Raw genomic sequence first — 7,868 nt, 5'->3', positions numbered from 1 at the left:
TTAACGGTGATTACTATTGAACTTTTTACCATAAATGCCACGAAAATCTTGTTAAACAAATGTTGACACGTTAATTTACTAAGTAACAATACTAATCGGTTCGTTGTATCTTGTCGACATCTTGTTTTTTGCCGGGAGAATGGGTAATTATACGAATCATTAGCGACATGATTAAAAGCTAGATTTCAACGTGTTAGTATCAATAGTCTTGTATTTTTGTCATTTTGATTATAGGTAATTATCTGAGAGTGTTGTTTTATTTACGGGATATAATTGTAATGTTCTGCTTGTTTTGGGCGATATATGTTTTAACCCGCCTTTAGACAAACATAGTCGCTTTGATCATAGAACCCAATTAGGAAATTTTTATGATAAAAGAAGACTATAACATACATTTTTGAAATATTGTTTGGGATTTTCGTATGATATACGAGATTGTACGAGATTGTACCGGGTGTACAATGCACAAATAATATGTCTTCAGAGACTTAATCTAGAAGTACCATTGTCCCACAAAACTTATGACAAATTTCTTTCTAAGGACGGAATTTGAAGTTGAAACAGAAAAGAAAAGAATGCCATTCACCTGAAAATGCAATTTATTGTTGCTCTCCTGTGGGTTGACAGTGAATACAGTAAAATTATTATTTTTGATAAATCAGCAACTTTGAAAAAGTCAATCTAATTCAAAATCTATAAAATGCAATTTTAAGCTTTTTGTTAACGTGATTTCTATATCTATATTTATTTAAGGGAGTTGTTTGTTACGTTGTTTATAATGAAAAAAAAATCTATATAAACAGTTGCATTTTTAGGGGGCGTAGGAGCGGTACCGTCCTTTTTGATCGCGAAATGTTTTCAAAAATTACGTTTGAAACCATATGTACATGTACTTTTTTAGTACGAAATCTTTCAAATTTTTATATTAAATAATCTTGAATAACAACCCCTTTCAAATATCCTATTATCGCCCTTGCTATATATAGCGTATGCTGATCTTTCATGGGATTTACGGAGGCTGAGTGGCCTACATGTAAGTAGTCTAACTACTGACTGTATTACTATAGCCTGTCAAACTGAGGATATTAGTTCGAATCCATAGAAGGTGCACTGGAATCCGACTTAAATTGACAAGGATTGTTAGGTTTCCTACCGAAGATTTATATGTTTCTCCGAGCACTCCGATAACAACTGACTGCTACGAAAAAGGCATATCAGTGCTTAAAGTGGTGTTAAACATAATTCAATTAATTATCCCAGTTTTCAAATATTGGTTTTTCAAATACGCATTTTAGAATTTCAAAAAAAGCCAAAAGAAGAACTTCATTAATTAAGTTGTGATTTTGCTTGTATCGTTTAACCTTTAATTCTTTAAATTTAAAGTTTAACATTTTAGTCAATCGTACTTTTCAATGATCCAGATATAATTGATACAGATGTTTTTATTCAGATATCGAAATATCACGATATGGTTTCGCACCCCCGCTAACAAACCCCATAGTCATACTATAACTTATAATGCCTTTAATTATAATTAATTATCTCAGTTCGCAATTTATACTATTTCAGATGACATGAACGTTATTGTATGACAAGTGCTAAATTGAGATTAAAATGAAATGTCATTTATTGACAGGACCGATACAGCTATTATCTCTCTTTGGGGTAAATTTTAAAATTACTTGTTTATATCGATGAATCAATTATTTCAGTTTAGAATTCAACACGAATTCTTACTACAGGGATTTGCCTTTAGGGCGATTTGTTTGGTGGTTTTTTTTTCAATTTAAGCCACAAACCAGTGGCAACACATCTACTCTGCTATTAAAATCCACATAGGTAAGGGGACGGGTTGTTCACCCGCTAAACATGTTCAACCTCGCCACGTTCTGTATGTGCCACTGTCAAGCCATGCGGAACCGACTATTCGTTTCAACTTATTTTGTTCATTCTTTGACATTGTACATGTATAAATCAAGCCATTAATTTTCTTTTTTACAACTGTATTCGTCATTTCTTTGTCTTTCTGATAGCTGACTTAGCGATATGGGTGTGGCGCATTGAAGATCGCTCGATGACTTGTAGTAAATTGTTACTTCTCTGTCAATTGGTCTATGGGAGAATTTTGTTCCATTGGAAATCATTACCACATCTTATTATGTTTACTTTTAATATGAACAGAGTAGGCTAAACAAATCATCGGGTTTCCGTGCCAGTACAGGTTTCGTAAAATGTAGGCCAATCGACTCAAGACTGCATGTAAGTGAAGCGAATCATCTTAATTGGCTCGTGCGTTGTGCTCGGTTATTCGCAATAAAAGTACCAGTTATCTTCAGACATTCATTATGTTCTTATGAATTATAGTTCTATATGTTTGAATGAAAAATAACTGAATTTGAATTAGCACCATATACACCGACTTTCATACGAAAAGCAGGTCAGTAGTGCATACGATCATAAACGGTACCAATTATGTTGAATTTAGCGTGATCAAATTACTCATTAATTTTATTCACTAAATGATAGCTGATTTTTATCTTATCCTAAATTAATGTCATATTTTACTTTTGTGTTGCAAGAAAATTACGTAGATTATATGTCCCATCGTTATTTTACCCGTAAATCTGGTAGTAAGATACATCCTTCCTAATTAAATCTGTCAGATTTTGAATGTTTGGTTAGAAAGTGAGAAGAGCTGAGATCAAAATCTTCTCTCACCCATCAATGCGTTATTGTTGCACATGCAAATAAAAAATACCCCGCACATTACACTATACCGATCACAGACAGCAAATAGGATTTTTTTCTACTGATAATAGAGGCCCTTTATGGGGGTGTTCAAGTAATCACATACTCAATAATCACAAATGTTTTGCTTATTAAATCACATAATCATTAATTAATTATTTCACACAAGATAATAAAAAAACGAAAAATACAGAATACTCAAATTATCATAAAATATTTGGTCTGGTAATCACATAATCACTATAAAAACGGCCAAGTAATCACATGATCAAAATCCCCATAAAGAGGCTCATAATATACAGATCTAAGATCTCTGGTTCAGTCAATGTTTATCTTTATCATATATCATTAAAACTACTCGGCAACCCGCTAAATTTTAAATTAACAAAAGCATGTTAAAATTTATTTGTAAATATATCATTATCATGGTATTGACAATAACGTTAAAGTCAGATAAAGCACAAAGGCCTACTTTTTGTCGGCGGGATTAATCGAGGTAGGGTTATTTACTGTATAAACATCCAACGAGAACTGTATCTATTTACAAGATAAGAGATTTGGAAATTTTGTGTTTGATTACAGTAATGGATGTGTATTCTACGAAAACTAGTTTCGGTTGTTTATACAGATTTTTTTTAATTCATTGACACGATTTTTATGAATTTACAGTCATTTAATGTTAAACGTTATCATTAACTTTTAAAATTGAAACTGCAAATTTATTTTAATTGGATTTTTTTTTAATACGAAATAACAATTCATTTTAAAGAATTTATCACCATTGGTCATTCGAAAGTCTTGCAATTTTTTAACTGATTGATTAATCATGGTGTTGTGACATCCATCGGCAAATATTACACGCATATTTCAGATGATAACGTGTAAATGTGATATGAATATTCCAGCAGTTGAACTAGAACTGTAATATGCTCTAGTTCACAGATTAATAGTCCACTCAGTCACATCATTTTGACTCCTAGTCGACCAGTCACAATTTTGGGCTCTCCCGAATGCAACATAAAGTGTAAATTCACATTTGAAAGTCTTTTGTTTGACACAGTTGATGATCAAGCCATCCATTATCCCTGCTTGTTTCCAGCTAAATTACACGAAATTTGAACCCCCCAAAATAATCGGTTTTTATCTATGCTCGAGACAATAGAGAAATATACAAGTGAGAGGTTTTAAATTAGCTAGCTATAAAACCAGGTTCAATCCACCATGTTTTACAAAAAAAAAAATGCCTATCTACCAAGTCAGAAATATGACAGTTGTTATCCATTTGATGTGTTTGAGCTTTTGAATTTGCCATTTGAATAATGACTTTCCGTTTTGAATTTTCCTCGGATTTCCAATATTTTTGTGATTTTACTTTTTTTATACAGATATAACTTATAACACTATTATATATGACGAGAAAGGATATTTTATTACTTTTCTGCATCTAGAAGTTCTACAACGTCGAACTGAAGTTTCCATTCTGACAGGAAAATGAAGACTCTCCTATCCTTAGAAAATTTTACGAAGAACTGTTAACTATTCAATATCCACAATCAATTAAAATTTAGACTGCGTCAGATGAGAAAATAATAGACCTTATTCAAATAAGTATCAATACATTTGTTAACTTATTTCAGGTTGGAAAAAAATCTCTTACAACTTTTAGCTATGATCATGAAAACACGAATTTTATAATTGTTTTATTTAATTGACCTGTGTACTTTATTGTTGGACCACGTGTTTATCATGACTGAAAAGTTTTATTGAGTAATGCAATTGCTTGAGGAATAATACGTGATGTGCAGTTAGCCAATCAGAATAACGTATTATAATGAAACATACATCTAATGTAATTATTAGTGCATACAGTTTATTACCCACCTATGGTGTATCTGTTAAGTTGTATTCTATTCCTGTTCTGCATCTAGACGTTCTTTAACGACGAACTAAGGTGTTTACCCAGACAGGTAGACGAAGACCCTCCAACCGTTAGAAGATTTAACTTACGAAATTGTGTTAACTGTTCAATATCCTTAATTGATTATGATAATATTTTTAAAGATGCGGTCGCCAGAATTCATTTTCATGTAATATTGCTGTTTTGGATTTAAAAAATTCCGCCTATTAGGTATTTTGAAATAAACGACTAGATTTGGTACCTTTAAAATAAGGTCTATGAGAGATGCACTTTTATTAGTGCATATAATTTATTACCCCCACCTATGGTGTATCTGTTAAGACAAATTTGTATGAATACAAAATGCTGAGTAGTAGTGACACAAATATTCTAACGATTTTTATCAAATCATTTACAAAATTCTTTAACATTTAGCCATTGTTATTAAACATTTCCTACCAGTTTTCACAAATATCGTATTTTCCCAGATAATGAGATATACCCGACTTTGTAACTCGACACAATATACAGTACAAAAGACAAGCTTTCAATATTTACCATTGTAGAAAACCTCGGCTACCCTCGACTGTCATCATTATTGTGTTTTTGTTAGATATGAATATAGATGGCGAATTTGAGACGATAATTGTCACTCATTATCGTATGAGAGTGGTACAAAACATTTAAATTCTTTTTTTTTCTTTTTCTAGCTATTAAAACTTTTTTTCTTTTTCTTGCTATTAAAGTGATTGTCGATTTCATATTAAAAGGAAAAATTGGTATGTTCACTATAGATCTCGTCTTGTATAGAAATTGGTTTGAATTAAAGAGCATTTCTACACTCACTTGCATTGATCATAACAGCTAATGTAGAGTGGGGGTTTTACATGCGCACCGCCTTAATTTACAACTGTATCACTGATTTTGTTACTCGAACCTTAGGTTTCCCCCTTCATTTTTCTCTCTTCATCCTTGCATTTACTTCTCTATCAATCGTCTCTTCTACATATTCCTTAGTTTTGTTCCTATACACCATAAGGTTATACTGTCATTTTCTGTTTTTCCCTCTCCTCTTCATGATTGATTTTTCTACTCTACCCTAAACTTTTCTCCACTTCTTTTGATTTAAGCCCATACCCCTAGTTTTCTCCCAATCCTTGATTTATTCTGCACCTCATTATTGTATACGAGTGGTACAAAACATTTAAATTCTTTTTTCTTCTTTTCTAGCTATTAAAGGGACTGTAGACTTTATATTAAAAGGAAACATTGCTATGCTCACTATAGATCTCCTCTTGAATAGAATGTGGTTTGAATTAAAGAGCATTTCTACACTCACTTCCACGCACACCGCCTTGAATTGACACTTGACGGACACAGTAGCCTTAATTAGTATCCCAAACCTAGATATATCTCCCTCCCTTTTCCCGTGATATTTTTCCTTCGCCTTTTGCACTGTGCTTAAACGGCTGTGGGTAACTTAAGTTACCCACAGCCCAAGATGGCGGACTCTAAACTCGTTGATATTTAATTCATACAAAATGTACCTTTTGCGACTTTTTCATGCAGAATGTAAATATTTATAGGATCATTGAATAAAGAAATGACTAACAATTACCATAAATTTGTTAATATAGAGTTCACTAAAGCGCAAGGTCAACTTTAAAAAATGCATAAGATGTCCGTAACTTTTTGATCGAAACTAAGCAGACTGTCCGTAACTTTATTTTTAGATGTGGGTAACTTTTGATTTAAAATTTTAAGAATTATAATTTCAACAATTAGAAGACAATTAACATCATATTTGTAACCTTCGCGGCCGTTTATACTACTCATTCACCACCAAATGTGATTTTATTAACGCATCATACTTACACCACAGAAGTTTTATGTGGGGTTTGTGGTACTCCATCCTGGTTATGGTTTGAACTTTTATTTACTGATGTGCGTCTTATCGACGTTTTTCGCTTGTCAGACCAAGGCTTTTCCATACTCTTGAATGTTTTGAGTTTAATTATATGTTTGCGGTATACCTTCACCTCTGTTTCTTTCTATGTGTATTTTGATGAATACTCTTTGACGCGGCTCGGTATTTATACATCCCACCAGTTAGTTATAGTGTTATGATTTTTTGAATATGTTTCCTAGTATGGTTTTTTTTCTCTTTGTATGTTATCAGGGGTTGTTAGACTATTAAATTACCCTGTTGTCCTACGTAGTTATTTATATTTTTATATACTATGTCGAATTGTTACACTATGTTGACTGCTCTTTTCCTTTTATTCACAACGGTCACTGACTTTTACCTAGTGTGTCTTTTAGTTTTATTCAGTTTAATGAGATTTAATGCAACTTGCATACAAATGAAATATGCAGCTAGCTGTTAAACTAAGTTTATTCATTTATACAAAATGTCCTTTTTTTAAGTTTTCCCATTTACTGTAAACCTTGGCCAGGGTGCCGCAATATCACCGTGCCAGATTGACACCCCCTTTATTTTACTGTCAATGCTGATGGGATTTGTTTTTGTAGGGATGAGAGAAAAGTGTTTTTAGCTTTTTCAAAAAGACGGAAAAAAGTGTGTGCACTTAAGTCTCTTATAGTCTATCCACTGCATGCCTGGGAAATTTGGGTTCCCCTCCAAAATCCCAGATTCACGCTACCCTTGTCGTTGCTGGCAGAAAATCAGTAAGTGTATACATGCTACATGTATGTGTAAAAAATACTTGTGTAGTCTACTTGTTCAAAAATAAAAACGAACAATGATGTTTCAACAGTTTATCTGCTATGATCGGAAACAACCCTCCGAACTAGGCGATTCGGGTACCCCGACGTTATACAAAATGAGACCCGAGTTTTGCGGATTTATCGTGATTTTTTTCATATTTTTCCCAATTTTGTCTTCCATCGATACAATGAATTATATCATACTAGACATCTACTTCGTTTTGTGAATATGTATTCGATTCAATCTCTATCATCAGTTTAAACATTACATCCGCGTATGTCGATTCTTTGAAAGTTACGGACATCTCTATTGGTATGATGAAAAAAGTTACGGACAAGTTGTTTTGAAGTTACGGACAGCCTAAGTGTTTTTTAAAATCGTGCTGTGATCGTTTATTTTGTAGAATTTAATCACCTTTCCAGTTTAGGGGTTTCCCCAAACGATTAATACAACTTTTAAATTCAGTTGTTTAATTGATGCATTCGTGGTATTGTT

This window comes from Mytilus edulis, chromosome 14, assembly GCF_963676685.1.
Source record: "Mytilus edulis chromosome 14, xbMytEdul2.2, whole genome shotgun sequence".
Lineage (NCBI taxonomy): Eukaryota > Metazoa > Mollusca > Bivalvia > Mytilida > Mytilidae > Mytilus > Mytilus edulis.
Note: the sequence above shows the minus strand (reverse complement) of the source record.